This window comes from Tamandua tetradactyla, chromosome 7 (genome assembly GCF_023851605.1).
Source record: "Tamandua tetradactyla isolate mTamTet1 chromosome 7, mTamTet1.pri, whole genome shotgun sequence".
NCBI classification, from domain to species: domain Eukaryota; kingdom Metazoa; phylum Chordata; class Mammalia; order Pilosa; family Myrmecophagidae; genus Tamandua; species Tamandua tetradactyla.
Genome location: NC_135333.1, coordinates 147,889,374 through 147,911,976, shown reverse-complemented (window position 1 = coordinate 147,911,976; position 22,603 = coordinate 147,889,374). Strand labels below are relative to the sequence as shown.

At 36.0% G+C, this 22,603-nt stretch overlaps 1 protein-coding gene and 1 long non-coding RNA gene across 7 annotated transcripts in view; one reads left to right on the top strand and one right to left on the bottom strand.

Moving 5' to 3' along the window:
• The window catches only part of LOC143690229 (uncharacterized), a 42,338-nt gene extending 27,092 nt beyond the window's left edge, over nt 1–15,246 (top strand). The window contains exons 2-4 of the long non-coding RNA XR_013179048.1: nt 4,587–4,724; nt 13,147–13,324; nt 15,166–15,246. This is a non-coding gene — a long non-coding RNA (uncharacterized LOC143690229). The remainder of the gene's footprint in view (nt 1–4,586; nt 4,725–13,146; nt 13,325–15,165) is intronic.
• The window catches only part of SYT1 (synaptotagmin 1), a 1,262,805-nt gene that overhangs the window by 695,223 nt on the left and 544,979 nt on the right, over nt 1–22,603 (bottom strand). The gene's annotated exons all lie outside the window — the stretch shown is intronic.

Sequence of the window (22,603 nt, the reverse complement as noted above, 5' to 3'; positions counted from 1 at the left end):
ATCATTCCAATCTACATGTACAATCAGTAATTCTTAATAACATCACATAGTTGCATATTCATCATTTCTTAGTACATTTGCATCAATTTAGAAAAAGAAATAAAAAGACAACAGAATAAGAATTAAAACAATAATAGAAAGAAAAAAAAAACAAAAAAAACAAAAACAAAAAACCTATACCTCACATGCAGCTTCATTCAGTGTTTTAACATAATTGCATTACAATTGGGTAGTATTGTGCTGTCCATTTCTGAGTTTTTATATCCAGTCCCGTTGTACAGTCTGTATCCCTTCATCTCCAATTATCCCTTCTCTTTTTTTTTTTTTTTTTTTAATTAACGGAAAAAAAGAAATTAACCCAACATTTAGAGATCATACCATTCTACACATGCAATCATTAATTCTTAACATCATCACATAGATGCATGATCATCATTTCTTAGTACATTTGCATTGGTTTAGAAGAACTAGCAACATAACCGAAAAAGATATAGAATGATAATATAGAGAAAAAAATAAAAGTAATAATAGTAAAATCAAAACAAAACAAAACAAAACAAAACAAAAACCTATAGCTCAGATGCAGCTTCATTCAGTGTTTTAACATGATTACTTTACAATCAGGTATTATTGTGCTGTCCATTTTTGAGTTTTTGTATCTAGTCCTGTTGCACAGTCTGTATCCCTTCAGCTTCAATTACCCATTGTCTTACCCTGTTTCTAACTCCTGCTGAACTCTGTTACCAATGACATATTTCAAGTTTATTCTCGAATGTCCGTTCACATCAGTGGGACCATACAGTATTTGTCCTTTAGTTTTTGGCTGGATTCACTCAGCATAATATTCTCTAGGTCCATCCATGTTATTACATGGTTCATAAGTTTATCTTGTCTTAAAGCTGCATAATATTCCATCGTATGTATATACCACAGTTTGTTTAGCCACTCTTCTGTTGATGGAGATTTTGGCTGTTTCCATCTCTTTGCAATTGTAAATAATGCTGCTATAAACATTGGTGTGCAAATGTCCGTTTGTGTCTTTGCCCTTAAGTCCTTTGAGTAGATACCTAGCAATGGTATTGCTGGGTCGTATGGCAATTCTATATTCAGCTTTTTGAGGAACCGCCAAACTGCCTTCCACAGTGGTTGCACCCTTTGACATTCCCACCAACAGTGGATAAGTGTGCCTCTTTCTCCGCATCCTCTCCAGCACTTGTCATTTTCTGTTTTGTTGATAATGGCCATTCTGGTGGGTGTGAGATGATATCTCATTGTGGTTTTGATTTGCATTTCTCTAATGGCCAGGGACATTGAGCATCTCTTCATGTGCCTCTTGGCCATCCGTATTTCCTCTTCTGAGAGGTGTCTGTTCAAGTCTTTTTCCCATTTTGTAATTGGGTTGGCTGTCTTTTTGTTGTTGAGATGAACAATCTCTTTATAAATTCTGGATACTAGACCTTTATCTGATATATCATTTCCAAATATTGTCTCCCATTGTGAAGTCTGTCTTTCTACTTTCTTGATGAAGTTCTTTGATGCACAAAAGTGTTTAATTTTGAGGAGTTCCCATTTATTTATTTCCTTCTTCAGTGCTCTTGCTTTAGCTTTAAGGTCCATAAAACCGCCTCCAGTTGTAAGATCCATAAGATATCTTCCAACATTTTCCTCTAACTGTTTTATGGTCTTAGACCTAATGTTTAGATCTTTGATCCATTTTGAGTTAACTTTTGTATAGGGTGTGAGAGATGGGTCTTCTTTCATTCTTTTGCATATGGATATCCAGTTCTCTAGGCACCATTTATTGAAGAGACTGCTCTGTCCCAGGTGAGTTGGCTTGACTGCCTTATCAAAGATCAAATGTCCATAGATGAGAGGGTCTATATCTGAGCACTCTATTCGATTCCATTGGTCGATATATCTATCTTTATGCCAATACCATGCTGTTTTGACCACTGGGGTGTGGCCTTTTGATTAGATGAAGATCTTATTCCACCCATTTAAGGTGGGTTTTGATTAGTTTACTAGAGTTCTTTAAAAGGGGAAACATTTTGGAGAAACCTTAGATGCAGACGCTTGGAGAACAGTTGCTTCACAGCTGATAGAGACACAGCTGTTTGGAGATGTTTGGTGTGCTGACAGAGAGAGCAGATGCCTAGATATGGGCAGAGCCCAGCACATGTCACCATGTGCCTTCCCATTAGATGCTAAGTAAGCCAAAACCTAGAGAGAGCTAAGGGAAGCCAAGGGATGAAACTCAGCCCTGTATAACTCATGTGAGGAAGCCCCACAGGAAACAAAGGCCGAAAGCAATGGAGCTCAGGAGCAAGGAAACAGCAGATGCCAGCCACATGCCTTCTCAGCTGACAGAGCTGTTCCGGATGGCATCAGCCTTTCTTGAATGAAGGTAATCTCTTGTTGGCACCTTAATGTGGACATTTTCATGGCTTTAAAACTATAAACTTGTAACGTAACAAATTTCCTTTATAAAAGCCACTCCATTATTGGTATATAGCAGTCTGGCAGCTTTAACAAGCTAAAATAGCTACCCTTATTTGTCTTTTTTCTTTTTCAGTAGTAATTTGTAAGTTTTCTTCATTCATACTTCAATCCATTCTCTATCCTCTTTAATTCATTCTCCATCCTTAAATGATTTTCTTTAGGAAAGAAAGATTTTTTTTAGGATAAGGTACTGTGACCTTAATATATCTTATTCCCTTTATTGAATATTCTTTTTTCCTCACTTATGCTTCAGATAATTAGACATCCTCAGAGATGTCATCCCATTCAACTGCTTTCATATTATTTATTTCCAAATGCATTCATTTATTCACATATGTAATTATTTGATTACCTTCTGTCACTCCATTACTCTGCATATTCCTTGAGAGCAAGGATTGTGTCTGGTTTTGCTCAGCACTGTTTTCCTGGTACAAAGCACACTCCTTGGACAATAATTTATATTGAGTGTTTTTTTTTGAAGAAAAAGTACTTCAAAATTTGAGTGAATAAATGGGGAAATGATTGCCAATAACATTAATAACATGCTAGTCCATGGGTCCACTTTTGGCTAAGATAGATACTTGTGTCTACTGATTTAGGGTAAAAACAGTAGATGAAACAGGTGAACATGTAATTAAGCAACCTACATAAAATGTGGTCATATCATCAGTTTATCATGTTCCATGTCTGGTGTATACAAGGACATGCAGCAATATAATTAAGTGATAGGGAACATTTCATAGTTCAAATCTCTTTTAATTATCTTAATGTAACTAAGTCTCCCCTGAAGTAGTGAGATTTAACTTAAATCTTCCATTAAACTGCAGTGATGTTATTTTATTATATACTACAAAGTGTTGAATAATTATATATAATTTTTGCTTCGGCCTGAAGTAACTACTGTTTTTATTTTATCCTTCATGTGTTTAAGTTTCTTTCTTTATTTTCATTATTGCTTTAAACTGTAAGCTAACATTAAGGGAGCCAAATAACAACTTTTCACTAGATACTTCACATATGTTTCTCAGACAATATTAGTCAAAAACATACTTTCAAGTAGGCGTCTATTCTTTGGAGGCAGAAGAACGCTAACAGATTGTTCAATTAAACCAAAATCTTCATTCTCTCTCTTTCTGCCCCTTCATCCTCATCTTTCTCTTATTCTCTCTTCTCATCTCTCTGCTCTGGCCTCACTTCTCTACCAAATTTTTCTCAGAGCATCTCTTCACTCAATCTCAAGTCTCCTCTCTACCACTCAGCCTGCTTCGTCAGTATATAAAGGCATACATCTCTGGGCTTCAAATGCTTATAATTCTTTTTTTAAAATTTTTCTTCATTGGCTATTTGGGCCATTTCACCCTGGATTCCTTTTCCATGGTCACATTATATTATCCGTCACATTATATTATCCATCACATTTACTGCACCACTGCAGTTATTCTGCTCTGCCACTTACTAGCCATGTGATTTTGGGCTTTTTGCCTCAGTTTTCTCTACCATAAATCAGGGGTAAAAACAGTAGCCAGGGAAAGAGACCCTGAAGCTTAGACAATGTGAAGTCCTTTCTTTAAAAAAAAAAGAATGAAAAATTGAAAATTAAAAATAGATTCACATTGGATATTTTTTGAGAATGAGAAAATAATTCACAGTAAATACAATTTTTAAGAAGATGTTTGAGACCACAAACATTACAAATTGGATAAAATAACACACTATTTGTACTTATTAGTGAACCAACACTTTCTGTAGAATGCTGTTTTCTGTATATTCTTGCTACATACTTCTTGATTTCCTCTTCACATGGCAGCAACTTCGTAAACTCATTTGGTAAAGAGAGAACAAAAATAAAACTTCAGTCCTTCCTTTACCATGGTTGCCTTAATTTTTCTTGATAGTTTAAAAATGTTTGTATTAGCTTTACAACCCATTTTGACATTGTCACATAGATTTTTGGAATCTTTATCTAATTTGGGAGAACTGTCAGATTTCTTTCATGTATACACTGTAAAATTGGAAGGATTTTTCCACTAGTTTTGGCTCTCAATCTTTCAAACCATGTTTTTCCTCTACTCTCTTTGCACTTCCAGGGCTAGAAGTCACAGGAGCCATTTATATCCTGCTGCCATCCTTGGAACATCATGCAGAATGAGGGGGCATAGTGGCCAGTATTCCTGGAAGCAAATCCTACCCAGTACTACCAGCCATAACTTTAACCTAACATGGAAGTGAGTACAAGTCAGACAAATGTATTCCATTAAACTAAGATTAAGGGTAGTATGATGATGGCACAGTGGCAGAGTTCTCACCTGCCATGTTGGAGACCCAGGTGCAATTCCCAATGCTTGCCCATGCAAAAAGTAATAATAATAATAATAATAATAATAATAATGATGATGTTAAATGTATCCCCAACTCAAATGCCCATCCCCAAAATATTTGTGGCCACTTTTCTCCATCCAACATGAAGGCAGGAATGTTGGAGGAGAAATCAGAGTCGAAGCAAGGTTTATGTTAATGAATTGAAGTTAAATATTTTTTTCAAGCTTAACAAAAGTATATCACCATGTGAACAGGGTAGCAGTGCCTCTCATAGAACCTTGGAGGAAGACTGTGCAAAGTTGTGCAAGTGGGACCTCGAGTAAATCTGCCTCCTCTAGCTCCTGTATCAGACGCTCATGGGAGGATTAAATGAATTAATAATTGAAAAGAACATGCCTAATTTTTCAAGAACTGTTAGCTATTAATATTAGTAATATTAGTCTGCATTGCAATAGCCCTTTAAACAGCTGTAAGTTTCCCCAGAGTAAGAGCAGTGTATTTCTCATTGCATTTCTAGCTCCTAGTGCACTGTCAAAAGTATCATTTTCAGCAAGTTATTCAGCTGAAGTCTCTTCACATGATTTTGCATATGTAAAAATATACCACAAAAAGGCTTTCAATAAATAACAGCTATTTTTTTTTTACTTTTTTATTACTTGAGAAAGTAATAGCTGATATTTATTGAAAGCGTTTTTGTGATATATTTTTACATAAATCTCATCTTTATGCTATCCCTACAAGTTCAGTATTGTTGAACCCCATTTTACAAATGAGGCAAATTGAGTATCAGTGAGAATCAACTCATTTGGGCTCACAAACTCAGTAAATGGTGGAATCTATAGTTAAACTACAATGCATCTGATTCTGAAGGATCTTTATTTTTTTCCAAATGACATGTTGCCTCGTCCATGCATTGTCCTTCTCAAAGCTGGCCCTTTCAATGATCTCTGGATAAATATTGACTCTCTTATCTGTCCACCCTCAAACATAAATATCTACACATCTATCCAAACAATGCTCAAGACTTAAGCTTCCATATAAAGCAATTCAGGACAACCTTAAATTAAATAGCATGTTACAAATAAAATAAAATTACCAAATATTCTACAGTGAATGTCTATTAAGTTTATATTAAGAAAACAATAAATGTAATAAAAATAACATACTATGAAAATAACTTCATTCTATTCTGTCTCATTCAAAGAGTTATTGAATATGTGTCTAGGGATGTCATACATTCTAATGTCATAGTAGTAACTTATAATGACACTAACATTAACAATAATCATAATAATGAATAATATTTCTTGAGTTTACTACATGCCAGGTACTCTGAAGCATTTTATATAGATAATTTAATCTGTTCTACAACCCTCTGTGGCATATGCCTTTAGAAACTCTATTTTACAGATACAGAAGCTGAGGTGCAGATAATTTATTTTCTTCATATTTAGTCTCTACATACATATATTTTTCTCCTTTGCACTGAAAATTGAGAATTGTATATATTATTTTATCTGAAATAAACTTAAAATACTTTTCCAGAGGCAAACATACAGTTATTTTTCTTTTCTTTTTCAAACTTTTCTAAATTTCTAATGATGGACTTAGCTAAATTTGGAAGGTTGTGCAAGAGAAATTGCTTAAAATGACATTTATACTACATTTTGTGTTATTGAAGAAATTAGTGTTAGGGCAGGGCTGTCTTGAGTTTGCAATGGCTTCTAACTAATGTTTCTGTCTTTTAAAGGACATCTCATTGTTGTAAGATTCAGTCCAAGGATTTCTTCTTTGCAATCTTTACTTATACTCATCTAGAGGAGATTTACTATGTTGCTTTTAAACAATATCTGCATCTCTTATAAACAAATCTATATATAATCATTTTTGCCTACTTATAAAATTATTTGCTTAAGTTACTTTCCCCTCTAAAAGAATATAAAGTCCTTTAGGTCAGGGATTTGCTCTATTTATCTTTATATCAACAACAACTACACAGCCTGATATATTGTAGAGACCCAGAAGTTGGATATTAAATTAATGAATGAACTGCAGAGGACAAATTTTGAAATTTGAACTTTGCAAGACATAAAACATTCAGATATGAGAAAATTATGTGGTAAAAAGGATCACTAATCATACAAGAGAATTTTTCTAGATTTGATGCATGATTTTTAAAAAAAATTTATTGAGAAATATGCACACACATACAGTCCAACCAGAAGGGATTTGTTGAAAGTCCTTTTGTCTGATGGGTATGATCCCAGTGTACTGCATAGAAAACCAACAAAAGTGTTGTGGGATCTGTATAAATGGAATCATTGTCAGTCGAGACCAAATGGAAGAAAAAAGGGACAAACTGAAGGAAAAGTAACTTCAGAGGCAGAACCATGGAAGCTAAGGTCTGAAGCCAAGAAACCTTAGGCAAGGAAGGCAGACCCACCCCTACACTTGGAGGTGAGTTTTCCCCAAAGGTAGAGGATGGGCCTTCCACCTCATTGCAGTGGAAGAGTTGTGCCCCAGGATTTAGAGAGGATGGAGCACATTCCTTGGGGATTGGGGATTGGGGATTGGGAAGAGCCTGGCTGCCACCACATTGTTCTAGAGAGGTTGCATGTGTGCCCCAAGATGACAGAGAGTCCAATGGGGCACTGATGCTTAGAGAAGGTGGAGCCAAGAAAAGGTGGACACCCCAGTGTCCCACAAAGTTGCATTTTGAGAGATGTGGGCTGTTGCATAGGTCCTTGGAAAGGGTAGGGTTGCTACTTTCTAAAGCCCTGAAGATAAATGACTCTCAGACATTGAAATCAAATGGAATTTGTCCTGAAGGTTTTAGGGACTATATGGGCCCAGCCACCCCTGTGTTCCTTCTAATTTCTCCCTATGGAAATGGGAATATGTATCCTATGACAGTCCCTCCTTTGTATATTGCAGCAGATAATCTGTTCTGAGTTTTACAGGTCCAGAGCCAGAGGAGAATTTTGCTTTAGAACAAACCTTGCCTGTCTCTGACTTTGATGAGATTTTTATACTGTTGTATTATATTTGTATTGTTACTGAAATGGTTTAAGGCTTTCTGATATTTTTATGGAATGAATATATTTTGCATTTGGAAAGAACATGATGTTTGGGGGTCCAAAGGATAGAATGTGCTGGTGTGAATCTGTTATGTACCTCAGAAAACCAAGGTCTTTAATCCTCATTCAGTATTGTTGGGTGGGATCTTTATAATTGTTTCCATGGAGATATGACCCACCCAATTGTGCGTGGTAACTTTTGATTAGATGGTTTCCATGGAGATGTGTCTCCATCCATTCAGGGTGGGGTTGCTTACTAGAACCTTTTAAGAGGGAACCCTTTTGGAAAAAGCTTTAGAACCACCAGAACCAACAGAGCCAAGAGAATGGACAAAGCCCCAGGGAAGTGATTGAAGAAGCCTGGATAGAAGGCTAGCAGACATTTTCATATGCCTTTCCAGCTGAGAGAGAAACCCAGAACATCATCAACCTTCTAGAACCAAGATGTCTTTCCCTGGATGCCTTAGTTTGGACATTCTTACAGTCTTGCCTTAATTTGGGCATTTTCATGGCCTGAGAACTGTAAACTTGTAACTTATTAAATTCCCCCTTTTAGAAATCATTCCAGTTCTGGTATATTGCATTCTGGCAGCTAACACACTCCTTACCCCTCCATCTCATTGACCCGCAGTATTTCAATCTATCCAAATATTTTACCCTTTACCTCCCCCTATTATTTATTTGTTTTTTATCCTTTTTTTTTTTTTTGCTTATCTGTTATATCCTGGATAAAGGTGCATCAGACACAAGGTTGTCACAATCACACAGTCACACTGTAAAAGCTATATAGTTATTCAGTCTTCTTCAAGAATCAAGACTACTGGAACACAGCTCAGCAGTTTAAGGTACACTTAACTTTTTAACTTTAAGTACTGGAAGACAGCTCCACAGTTTAAGGTAGTACTTAACTGAAGTAGTCCATCTAGTCACTTCAATACACCATAAACTAAAAATGAATATTTATATAATGTATAATAATAACCTCCAGGTTATTCTTGACTCTGTTTGAAATCTCTCAGCCACTAAGACTTTATTTTGCCTAACTTCTCTCTTCCACTTTTTGGTCAAGAAGGCTTTCTCATTCCCACAATGCCAGGTCTTGTTTCATCCCCAGGAATCAGACCCCATGTTGCCAGGGAGATTGACACCACTAGGAGTCATGTCCCAGGTAGAGGGGAGGGCAGTGAGTTCACCTGCCAACTTGGCTTAGAGAGGGAGGCCACATCAGAGTAACAAAACAGCTTCTTTGGGGGTGACTCTTAGGCATACTTATCAGTAAGCTTGGCTTTTCCTTTTCAGGAGTAAGTTTCATAGGGGTGAACCTCACCATTAAGGGCTCAGCCTATAGAATTGGTTGTCCCCACTGCTTTTGAGAATATCAGGAAATCCCCAGATGGGAAAGTCTAATATTTCCTCCTTTCTCCCCAGTCTCCCAAGGGGACTTTGCAAATCCTTTTTCTCTGCCAAAATTAATCTGGGATGTATCGGGGCATCACACTGACCTGTACACACCAACGAGCTCTCATGCTCTAATCAAGATTCCATGTAATTATGGTGTTCAAGTAAACTAAGCATACAAGTTAAATTAGATATTGTGCTACTGAAAATACAAGTTTTGCACCAAGTAAACATCTCTCCCTTTGGTCTCACACAGAGGTTGAAGTTTGAAAATATGGGCCATATCATCCTTTACCCGGTATTCTGACTTACCTTAGTCCTATGCAGATCAGCTTCATTCATATTTCTAGGCAAAGTCTGATCACATTTTCAACTTTTAAAAGAATAATGCTGACTTCCATAGCTTCAGAGTTCTAACTCTGAGTCTCAGATGTCACATACATAACCAAAGTTTCAGGGAATGACCAGGTTATATACATATAGTATTTCAGAATTCAGAAACATCAGTTACAACTCCTAAATGTATATGATTGCTGTAAAAGTTTACAATCTAGGAACTTTTATAATAGGCCCCAACCTGATAACTCAGATGCATAAATTCTCAAGTGACAAATGACTCTACCCTGTCTCAAAAATTTTTTTGCTGGAATGGGCATGTAAATATGAACATTTGTGATAGATTTCTGCTTTTATTCTTTTCTACCACCTTATAAAAGTCCTGTGTCTTTTGAACTATTTCATACAGGTAACAATACTCCGTATGAACATGGAAATAATACAGACCTATTTAGGAATCCCTGAAAAAGCTTTACATAAGTTTAAATCTAAAATATTATTTTTAAAGCATTTTGAAATTTTCTTTTGGGGTCATTTTACACATTACAGAATAGTAATTAATAATTTCCTTTCTCTTTAAAATAGTTCTTTTGTGTTCTATTACCTCTAGTCATAATTTGTAACACTGGATTTTAATTTATGTTTCAGTATTATTTACATTTATATACAGTAATCTTTACCTTAAAAGCCTAGAACTTAACATTTGGGTCACTCATTTCAATTAAAGAAAGTCACAGCATTACAATAAGCTAATAAAAGATTTAAATAGCACATATTATGCTCATGTTTATGTTTGAGTAGGGACATTCTGACACATGTGAAGAATTAAAACGGGTGTGGGCAGATGTCACAAGTCTGTTTTTAAAATTCAGGCTAAGGTTGGTGGGTCTTGTACCAAAGCAATTGTAGCCAGGGTGAAAAAGAAAGGGTGTATTGTAGAGATGTTTAAAAAGGAAGAAAATAATTGAAATTATTCAATGAGTAGTTTGATGTGTAGGATGACAGGAAGGAAAGGCTGCCATTTTCTGGTTGGCATTTTCAATGATACAATTTTGTATTTTCACCTGTAAAATGAATGGCACTTAGTAGATGCTTAAAGGTATTTATAAATATCAATCTGAATAAATAGATAAACAGAGTTCAGAGACAGCATAAGCAGTGTTTTTGAAAAATTTTTCCCTTTATTTTTTGTATGATCTTTACATAAACTATCGCAAAATGGAATTATACATTTGTATCTCATTTTTCTTGGGTTTGGACAATATGTCCCATTCTCCAGATTCTCTTCTGAATCTGAAATTTCCAAAGTTATGCTTTATACTTTTACCATCCTTTAATAAAATAATTGTCATAAAAATGAGTATCAAGATTACTTTCATATGCTCAACAGAATGCTCTCAAAAACTAGTTACTACATTCCCAGAATATTTTCTTTTAATTATTCATTCATAACCTACACTTGACCTATTTCTAAAAAAGATTTTTAGCAGTTCTCAATGAATGTCCCTATAGCAATAGCTAGCATTATTGAATGATTACTGACTATTAGCCATTGCTCTAGAAGCTGTCCATACCTTAACTTATTTAATTCTTAAAATAACTCTATGATATAGGTTCTATTATAATTCCATTTTACATATGAGAAAATGGTGAAGCAGAACTTGTCCAGGGTTATAAAGTTAGTAACTGGTGGAACTAGGTTTTGAACTCACACAGCCTAAACTCTTAATGACAAAAGTTTAGCATGTCCATAGGCAATAATAATAAATAAAATAAAAATAAAGGAGATGATTACAACCAGATCTTGGAATGAGGAGCTTATGATATTTGAGCACAAATAGCAATAAGTTTCATCCATTTACACACAAATATTGATTCTACCCAGGTGCTATGCTAGGCACCAAAAACAGAATGATACATGGCCTATGGTCCTTACCCACATCCTCTTAAAGAAAATAATAAAAATGATTGTATAGTCAAATTGTATTAAATATTTACCATACTCTGGCTAATTAAAATTATTTTTTAACTACTGGCAGACTTCATTCATTCATTCATTAATCAGTACAAATGTACTAAACATCAACCGTGAGCCAGGCAACCTGCTGAATACTGGGGGCACTATGAAATACTTAGTGGTAAAACTTAGTTCTTTAAGGCAGATTTTAGCAGAATAATGACAAGTAACCAGAAATGATTAAAAACACTTTTCTACATTCTTATTTTGTAGATTATATCATTGATGATCAAAGATGTTAGAAAACTTTCCCAGGATCACAGAACTTTTCAGTGGCAAAGCTAAGACTTGAGCCATGGTCATTTGCCTTTAAAAGTCCCTTATTCACTCAGTCAATATGTACTGAGAACTTACTATGTTTCAGACCAGCAATAGGACAGTGAATAATGTAGAAACAGTTCCCGTCTTCCTACTACACATTGCTCTATCCATAGCACCATGCTCTAGGTATGAGTCTGTGTCCAGGGAGAAAAATGGAAACTATTGTGGCAAATTTAATATCAGGAAATGATTAAACAGGTGGTAGAGGACTGTCAAAGAAGTGGGAGCGTTGAAAGAATCTGGGAACTGGAACCGACTGCTGGGGAAATACGTGACTACTAATTACTGCTCATGGAACAAAAAGCATGGGAAAGGAGTGAATCCATGCCAGCCTCCATCCCTGCACTCTTCTTCTTTTGCACCGCCTATTGACAGAATATAATAGGTAACCAGGTGGCAGAGGAGAAATGCAGTTTGCTGAGTTCCAGCCCCAAGCATCTCAGAGTAAAGGTTTAGAGAGGTGGGTTAGGTGCTGAGAGAACACAAGGGGAATGCCCGGCACACCCTATATCAAACAGAAGATAACCAGAAATTTGTAGAAATTTTGAGTTAGGTAAGGCCATAGATCCTAGTCCAACCTGCTTTTTTTTCAGATGAGAAACTGGGGCCCAAAGGGGTTAAATGTCTTGTAAAAAGTTGCAGATTTGTAAGTATCAGAGCCAGGACAGGAATCTAAATTTTACTATTTTGCATTTCACTGAAATTTCCAGCATTCAATGCTGTCTCTAAGAGCAATGAATAAATTAAGGGACAATGTTCTCAAAAGATGAAAAAAGTTGATTGGACAAGGAAGTGAATGGGAAAAAAAACTTGTAAAACAGGCAAATACTATACCTTCTCTAGGTCAAAATAAAATACATAGCTTCCCAACATCTTTATTTTGTATAATGGCCAACTTTAAGAATTTAGAGAGTAGATGATAACATATTCCTTCCTTCCTTAGTCTGTTTCTTTCAGATTCCATTCTCCCTGTCTGGAGCTGAGTACCATTCATATCAAGATGAATCCCCTAGAGGAACTGATTAATGATTCTCCTACAACTGGAAATTTTTGAGGTTATCCATTTGATAATTTAGTCCTACCCGTTGACTCTCACTAGTAAGATTACATAGAGAGACTGAACGGTGAAAGAATGTTGAGCAACACCATGGTCTGCTTTCTTGTTCCTTGATCTCAAAGGATTCTGTGCTAATTGCATTGCCATGGATGCACAATTGTTAAGGAAGAGAGAACTAAATGATGAAAAGCATGCTGTGGGAATATCTCCTCTTCTCAGGAGAGTCAAGCCAAATCAAGGGTCTTTGTGAATCACAGTCTGAGTAGCCTGGTTTAGACCACCATGAAGCTCTGTGAAAAGGTATGTTTGACAAAGTTGTATAAATCTCTCATTGGCTGTTTTCATAGATAAGTTATTGAGTAAAGACCACTACACTTCAAACATTTTTCATCCATGTTATGTAAATTGAAAAAAAATCCACCGTTTATAAAATACTACAAAATGTTTCATCTTTGGGCTTTTCAAACATTTACTGACTGACATTGCACATGCTTTTGTTTGGGAATTTTTCTCAGTGATTCTCTGATGTCACAGTCTGTTGTGTATTTACTTGATAAAAGTTGGCTTTTCGTTTCAATTGTTTAAAGTGAGAATGGCATTTAATTTTTATACTTTATGGTCTTGGCATAAAGTTGAACTTTGGCAGTTAAAAACAAAAGATTTCAGAAATTTAAGAGGTTGCACCAGCTAATCTTTTTGGGAAAATTATGTGGTTGTAGACCCATTAACTTTTTTTGAGATGAATTGTTCTGAAGCAATGAACAGTACCAATTTGGAAACCTGCTCAGTTTCAGAAAGTGGACTTTTTCTACAAATAATAATCAATCATAAATGATGCACTAATCATTCACACTAAGCTAGACAAGAAACCATCCAATATTGCCCACATGCTAGAGATACGAGCTGATGGTTATTTAAGAAAATGTTCACTCGATGGATCAGCTCAGACTTTACATTTATATTTAATTTAATTATATAATTTAATCTCTCTCTTTTTAAGAAGCCAAATAAAAATTAAACAAAATTAAATGGTATAATTATTTATATAACACTGGATCTTCATTGTGTTGTCTTTCAAATCTTTTTTTCTTTAATGAAATAGAAAACTGAGATAGTCTCAGGTTCATAAAAAAAACCATATTTTCACCTTGACATTCAAATTTTTTTCCCTTAAGACTTATTCTCTTGTTTCTAATTAAATCTTATATTTATCACAGAGTGATAAAATATTTTCTGCATCACCAAAATCCTTGGTAATCAAGATTACCCCAGAGACATAACATGGTATTAGATAGAAGATAGCACCATTAGGTGCTCAGATATGTGAAGGCAAAGGAGAATTAAGGAAATGAGTAATAGAAAAGAAGCAAAAGCAAAGTAGACAAATAACTATAGATGTTAGAGACAATTACATGCCAAGTAAAAAACAGGTGAACTTTCACAGTTTTATAAGTGATTGTTTAATATAAAATAATCATTTAACCTATTAGAAGGAATTAACCTAAAATAGCTTTTGTAATTTATGGTTATTTCTTTTTCTTATTTTAAAACTATTAAAACAGGAATTTATTGATTTTTAGATGTGGTTCGTTTTTTTACTTTGAAACTAAAATTTCCCTCTGTTCCTGTTTCAAGCTTTCAAATCTGTTAAATTGCATGAATATTTTAAGATTATAAAATCCATTTTAAAATCCGTTTCCATGGAACTGGGACATAAGAAGTGAGAATGCCACAATAGACAAAGGGATAACTTTTTACTCTGGGTGCGTTTTTTTCAGAATGGATTGTGGAAAAACAATCACTTATTTCTTCTGAAAGCTAAGTCTATGTTTATAAGTCACAGGACATTGCCTGGCCTGCTGACTGACAGAGATGTAACCAATAATAACAACATGGACCTCCCAAAAAACAGTGACAATTAATATTTATGGAACATGATGTGTGTCAAGGCACTCTTGAAAGTTCTGTACATGAAATATTCCTTCTGTCATTACAACTGTATGGGGAAAGAGTTATTAGATCCATTTTCCAGATGAAGCATAGGAAAATCAAGCACTTAAGATTTTACAACTGGTGAGTGACCAAAACCAAGGTTCAAATCCAATCAGTCTTAACTCCAGATACCTTTTGACTATAAACAGTTGTGATGTCCAAGGAATCACAGGGTGGCCAGTGGATTCTCCAATGACAGCTCCAGAAAACAACTCCAAACTGGACTAACCAGGTAAGTCAAGACGATGAGGTCATAGCCCATGTTTTTGAATTTATATGCAAAGATTTTCTTGCATGAACTTGCTTATCTCTACTCTTATGAAAATAATATGCAATGCATATTTACCTTCTTCCCAGGAATTACTGATATTAAAATATGTAACAAGAATCATGATTTCTATCTGCTTTAACAGAAGCTAAAGCAGAGTCCTGGGGACACACTTCTTCGTCATGTTATCCCAGCAGTCCTATATCTTGTGTAATCTTGGGATAATGCCAGTATGTTGGTGAAGCCCTTAGGGGACTGTGGTTATTTTTCTAACAGTTCAAAAATATTCACATATTTTGACATTGGAATATCTGGCATGATTCATATTGTGCATATGGGCTGAATATCAGTCCTTCTTTGAACATAAAGCATTAAATCATAGGACAGGAGCATAAAAACTTACTATTTTGAAAACTGCTGTACATAATAATGAGTAACACTGGCATTGTTTTGTGTACTTAAGTGTCGTTGCTATTGAAAGTCTGATAAAGATGTAGAATGTAACTCGGTAATCAAAAATGAATTGCATAGGTAAGCTTGCCATAAAGAAAATCTATTTTTTTTAAGGCTCCTTGGGGATCACAAAACTGCAGTGTTATGAAAGGCACACTTTATCTGAAATCTTTTTTACTATGCTAGCTACTTTACAGTGTCTCTCTGGACTCATAGAAACTATAAGTAGGATTGTGTAGGATCAATTCTTTGTTTATGACCACAAAGAATAAAGAAAACCTAAATAAAGAAAATCATTGCTGTACAATTATCACTGCTATTATAATAAAGAGACTGAGTTTAATATTTTTTTATGTTTTTAATAGCAGTTTTCTTGGTAAGGGGTTTAAAATCAATATTCCCAATTGAAGCATAAAGAAGCATAAAATAATAACTTAAAATCATAAATTAGCATGATTTGATCTCTTGTTTTAAGAGACAAGTGGAATTGAAATCTTACAGTACTGAGCAAGAAGGAAACTTTCTCTGGATTAATTTAAATATTGTTGAGACTGGTAAGAGATTTACTGTTCTCAGAGTGAAAGAGTAAACCACAAAGAAAAGTATCATTTGGTGCTAGCTTAAATATCATTTAATAGTAAAGGATGACATACTCAATAGCATACAAATATATACATGAGGAGAGTATATTGAGTGAAATAAGCCAGAAATGAAAAGACAAATATTATAACATCTCACTAATATGGGCTATTATGTGCAAACTCTGAGAATTGAATTGCATAGGTTATCATGGGAGGGCTTGGCTTACTGTAATGGCTCCTAGATTGTATGCTCTCACAGCAGCCATGTTGTAATATTTATTTCTAAATTCTGAGACACTGAGCTCTTTGTGCATAACCTGGCTATTCTCTGGAAATGTGGGTATCTGTGTGACATCTGAAGTTCAGAGATAGAGTTCTACAGCTATGAAAATTAGCGTTATCCCATTCAGCAATTGTTTAATAAAGCTGAAAAGAGATAATAATCAATTAGAGATATCAATGAAGAAGACTTGGTTAGGGCTAAGGTAAATCAGACTAAAAGATAAAGGATTGTCATGGTCAGGTTCATGTATCAACTTGGCCAAGTGGTTATACCTGTTCGTCTGGTTGGGCAAGTGCTGGCCTGTGTGTTGCGATGCGGACATTTCATAGACTTAAATCATGATCATGTCAGCTCTATCCACAGCTGTAATCAGCCAAAGGGGAGTGTCTTCTGCAATGAGTAATGCTTAATCTGATCACTGGAGGCCTTTTAAGGAGGATTCAGAAGAGAGGCTCTTCCTGTCTCAGCTGGTGAGCCTCTCCTGTGGAGTTTGTCCAGACCCTCCATTGGAATCCTTGGCTTCACAGCCCACCCTGCGGATTTTGGACTCTGCGTTCCTGTGGTCACATGAAACACTTTAATAATTTTATATTTGCAAGTGTTCCCTGTTGATTCTGTTTCTCTAGAGAACCCTAACTAATATAAGGATGATACTGACTGTATTTTAAAACTTTGACTTCTGTGTGAGACCAAAGGAAGAGATGTTTATTTGGTACGAAAATTATATCTTCTTTAGCACACTATCTTATTTAACTTGTATGGTCAGTTTGTTCAAATATCATAATTACAAGGAACCTTAAATAGGGAGTGAGATGTTACTGGTTTGTACATGTTAGTGTGATGCCCCAATACATCCCAGAGTGATTTGGGCAAAGAATAAAAAGGTATTTGCAAATTCCCTTGAGGGAATGGGGAAAAATGTGAAAATAGTAAACGTCTCTCTACCTGGAGAACTTCTGATACTCTCACAATCATTTGGGACTACCATTTTAATAGGCCAAGCCCTTGATCTTGGGGCTTGTCCTTATGAATCTATTCCTGCAAAGGAGAAGCAAAATGTACTTATAATTATGCCTAACAGTCACCCCCAGATTGCCTATTTTGTTGCTCAGATGTAAATTCATTGCCCTCCCTGCTACATGGGACATGACTCCCAGGAGTATAAATTTCCCTGGCAACACGGGACAGATTTCCCAGGATGAACCTGAACTTGGCATGATGGAAGTGAAAAGCCTTCTTGACCAAAAGGGGGAACAGAAATGAAACAAATAGAATTTCAGTGACTGAGAGATTGTAAATAGAGTCAAGAGGTCATTGTGGAGGTTATTCTTAAGAGTTGTATAGATATAACTTTTTAGTCTATGGTGTATTTGAATAGCTAAAAGGAAATACCCAAAACTGTTAAACTGTAATCCAGTAGCCTCAATTCTTGAAGACAATTGCATAGCTATATAGCTTTTATGGTGTGACTGTGAGATTGTGAAAACCTTGTTATTAACACTCCTTTATCCACCATCTGGGTAAGACCAGATCATTTGCTACTCTCTCAATGAACTTCCAACTTTATCCCCTCATTGCTCCTTCAGTGTCTGTCCCTGCCTTCATGCAGACCATGTGTTCTCTTGGGTACAAGACGGTTCCTCTTATTGGCCATGACAAAGACTTCAATCACATCAAATATGTCAAATGCTGTGGGTTTTTTTTTTTTTACTATATACATTTTGGAGACAAGAAAAGGGGGTCACAGGCTCATGCCTGGCTTCTGTTTCACTAGGTCAAAGCGCAGTTTCTCTCCTCCTCTTGGAGTTCCCTTGCTCCAACCTCCTTCAGTCAACTTCTACAAGCAGAAGTTTTAAACTGAGGCTCTTCTGAAGTTTGAAAGATCTGGGAACAGTGGTGCAATCCCACACTGCTCTTTTTTTCTCCTTACTGATTTGGTCAAAAGACATTTCAATATACTCACAAAGAAAGAGGAAGGGATATTTATGAATATTATTTATAGTAGTCAGAGAGACATGTTTTAGCGCCTATTATCCTTCCAGCCACACAAACTCCTCACTTCACACTCATCACCCACATGCTAAACTAAGCTTTTCTCTTCTGGGTATCCTTCATATCACAAACATTCAGCTCATTTCTTAGTAAGTGTACTCTTCTACAAGGGGAATGGACACATTATCAGAAAAAAAAAACCAATAAGGAGATTCCCATCTCCAAGAAAGCACTAGGTTCCACAATATGCATTGGACCCTTCATTTTTCTCCCCTGGCTTTCTCTCCCCACATCATTTGTATCATATCCAGGACCACAATAACTCTGCTTCCTTGGTAACTTTTCTTTATCTCCCTTGGAGCAACTTGGACTTTTTCTTACCTGTTGATTTGCTTAAAGCCCATGCAATAGCTGCCTCTAGACTTTACTCTTGCTTACTTATATTTGCAACATTCATCAAAACCAACTCAATTCCTGAGTCCTCTGCTTACATGTCACCAGGGTAGAGAGACTTTCCTGTAGTTAACAGAATAAAATAACACCATCACTACCCAATGTGATCCTCATCTTCTTTACCCTGCTTTATTTATCTTCATAAGCCTTATGATTATCTGACACACTTTCGAAATATTTCCCGTTGTGTTAGTTAGATTCAGTTGTCAACTTGGCCAGGTGAGCATACCTAATCTTGTTGCTGCGGACATAAGCCAACGGTACATGAACCTCATCTGTTGCCAATTACATCTGCAGTCGGCTAGGAGGCGTGTCTGCTGCAATGAGTGACGTTTGACTTAATTGGCTGGTGCTTAAATGAGAGAACGCAACATAGCACAGCCTAGCAGCTTGGCATTCCTCATCTCAGCACTTGCAGCTCAGCCCAGGCCCTTGGAGATGGAGAAAGAAATCACCCCGGGGAAAGTTGTTGGAACCCAGGGGCCTGGAGAGAAGACCAGCAGAGACCATCCTGTGCCTTCCACGTAAGAAAGAACCTCAGTGGAAAGTTAGCTGCCTTTCCTCTGAAGAACCAACAAAATAAATCCCCTTTTATTAAAAGCCAATCCATCTCTGGTGTGTTGCATTCCAGCAGCTAGCAAACTAGAACACCCGTTTTAAAGAAAATCATTATGCATAAGGGAGAGAAATCTGAAAACAGATTGCTAGGACTCAAGTACTAGCTATGCCACTAACTAGCTGTGTGACTTTGAGAAAATTACTTAGCCTCTATGTCTCAGTTTCAGTAAAATGTAGGTAATATTACTTAATAGAGCTTATTAGTTAATATTTATAAAGGACATAAAATATTGCCTTTCATGTACTACATGTAATAGAAGCTTTGCTTATTTATATTATTACTATCTATCATCTCAGAGATAGTATGAGTATGGTATTTTTCTCTTTTATCCCTTCCATACTCTAGCATCTAGAAGTGCTACAGTAATTAAGTTCAGGTGTTAACTTGGCCAGGTGATGATACCAGTTGTTTTGTTGCTGTGGACTTAAAGCATCAGCATGTGAATTTCATGCATGGCTGATTACATCTGTGGTCCGCTAAGGGAAGTGCCTTCCTCAATGAGCAAGGAAAAGTCAGAACAGAAACAGCTCAGCACAACCCAGCTCAGAGCTCAGAGCTGGCTCAGAGCCAGATGTTTGGAGCTACAGAAAGGAACTGCCAGAGAAAGTGGTTTGAACCCAGAGCTGGAAGAGAAACCCAGCAGACATCTCCAAGTGCCTTTCCAAATTAGTAAATTTGTAACTAAATAAATATCCTTTATAAAAGCCAATCCATGTCAGGTATTGTGCATTCCAGCAGCCTTGGCAAATTAAAACAAGTGCCTAGCATGTACTAGGCACTCAGTATATTTTTATTGACTGAATATATGAATGAAATAATCTCTGCTTAAATGTCACTTTATAAGACCAGTGGTTTAGAAGCAGGGGGAATTTTAAATGTTAATTAAATGGTGGCCCAATCCTGCAGAAATTAAAATACCAAATGTTTTAATTTCCTAGTCTGCTCAAACCAGATACCATGAAATTGGTTGGCTCTAAACAATGGGAATTTATTAGTTTACTGTTGAGGCCAAGAAAAATGTACAAATTGAGACATCATCAAGGCAATGCTTTCTCTCTGAGACCAGCTTCTGACCAACCTTGGTTCCTTGGCTACAGGGCAAGGTGCATGTTAGTGCCTCCTCTCCCATCTCTTGGGTTTCTTTGCTTTCAGTTTCTTGCTTCCATGGATTTTGTTCTCTCTTTCTGCATTCATCCTGCTTATAAAGGACTCTAATAAAAGGATTAAGACCCATTCTGAATGAGGAGGGCCACACCCTAACTGAAGTGGCCTAAATTAAAGACCTTAGTTACAGTAGGTCCACACTCATTCACCAGTCCACTGAACCCCAATCTGGAGTGGATTAAAGTTAAGAACATGTCTTTTTGGGTCTGTACATCTTCAAACCACCACACCAACATACATGGAGTAGCTTTAATATTTGCTGTCTCCGACTAAATGAAATCGTTTCACAGATCCCTTAACTCCACCATTTCCAGGCACAATGAATGGATATGGGTTCATGAGCTACCAAGGATGTTTTGATTACAGATAATATGCACATTCTTGATGTAGTATGGCCTTTTATAAAAACTCTGACATAAAACCTTCTTTTTCTGTCAAAAAGACTGGAGAGATTCATGCTTGACAATTATATGAAGAGGGAAGCAAGTGGCAATCTGGGAAAGATTTGTGGATAAATGTTTTGACCAGAGAGAGAGGGTCCTCAAGAAACTGTGGGCTAGAATAGTGCAGCATAAAGGTGAGGAGAAACTTTCTAAGAAAACTCATCTGATTATATCTTTATTATCTAAAATAAAATAGAAATTTTGGGTTGTTAATGGAAGGGGCTCATTTTCATGTACTGGCTAGCAGATTGCATTTTTAAAATGGTCTCCCATCACTTTAAATTCTAGAGCAATTAAGGGCTTACCTTAAATGTAGTCAGGCTGCCACTTTATTTCACAGATGAGAAAGCTGAAAGCCACAGAGTTTACCTAACTTGCTAACTTTCATATGGAGACCTTCTCTTTGAAAATCTAAAATGTCCCCAGATTTTCAAATTCTCGGAACTTATATTCTCAAAAATAGAGATACAGAAAAAATTCAGAAACAAATAACTTTTTTTGGCCTGTGTGTACTTAAGACCTTTCGGCAAACCTATTGTTAATGCAGGAGATGATTGACTCAGGAAGAAAGAGTCAACTATTATGGACACTTAAAAAAAAAAAGATGAATAAGTATTAACCATGCAGGAGGGGAAAAAAACCCTGGGTGTAAACATGATATAACCTCTTAATTTATATTAAATATAGCTTGAGGGTGAGAAAGAGGGATAACAGACTGATCAGTAAAGGTCAAAAGAAAAAAAATAGTGTACACTATGCATGGGATTGGAAAATATTTCATTATTTAATCCAAGCAGTTTTCTAAAAGTATTTTTGAGAGCAAGCAATGCACCCATTGTTTTATATATATAATAGCATAAACCTCAAAACAATCCTAGAAAATACATATTGTCATTCCCATCTTACTCGTGATGAAGCTGAGGCTTGGAAAGTATGATGATTTTCTCACGTTTGCATGTAGAATTGATGGGGGGAACCAAGAACCGAGTTCTAATTTGTCTGATTCCAAATGTCATGTTCTTTCAATGTATTGCTTCCCTTCAAATTTTACCTGAGATGATTAGAAAAAATATTTAAAATTGAAAAATTAATCAAGGGCAAAAACATGAAGGGAATTTGCATTAGCTGGTGCTGAGTTGAGAAGTATCAAGTACATAGAGTGTTAATGTTAATATCACACTTTCAATATGATCTTAAATAGCAAAGTAATTTCAATCTTTGGTAGATTTGTTCTTATTTTTCCCTTTTAACCCACAGACACATATAGTGCTTTTTTTTTTTTTTGGCATGGGCAGGCACCAGGTACAGTGCATTTTGATAGCTAAAATTTT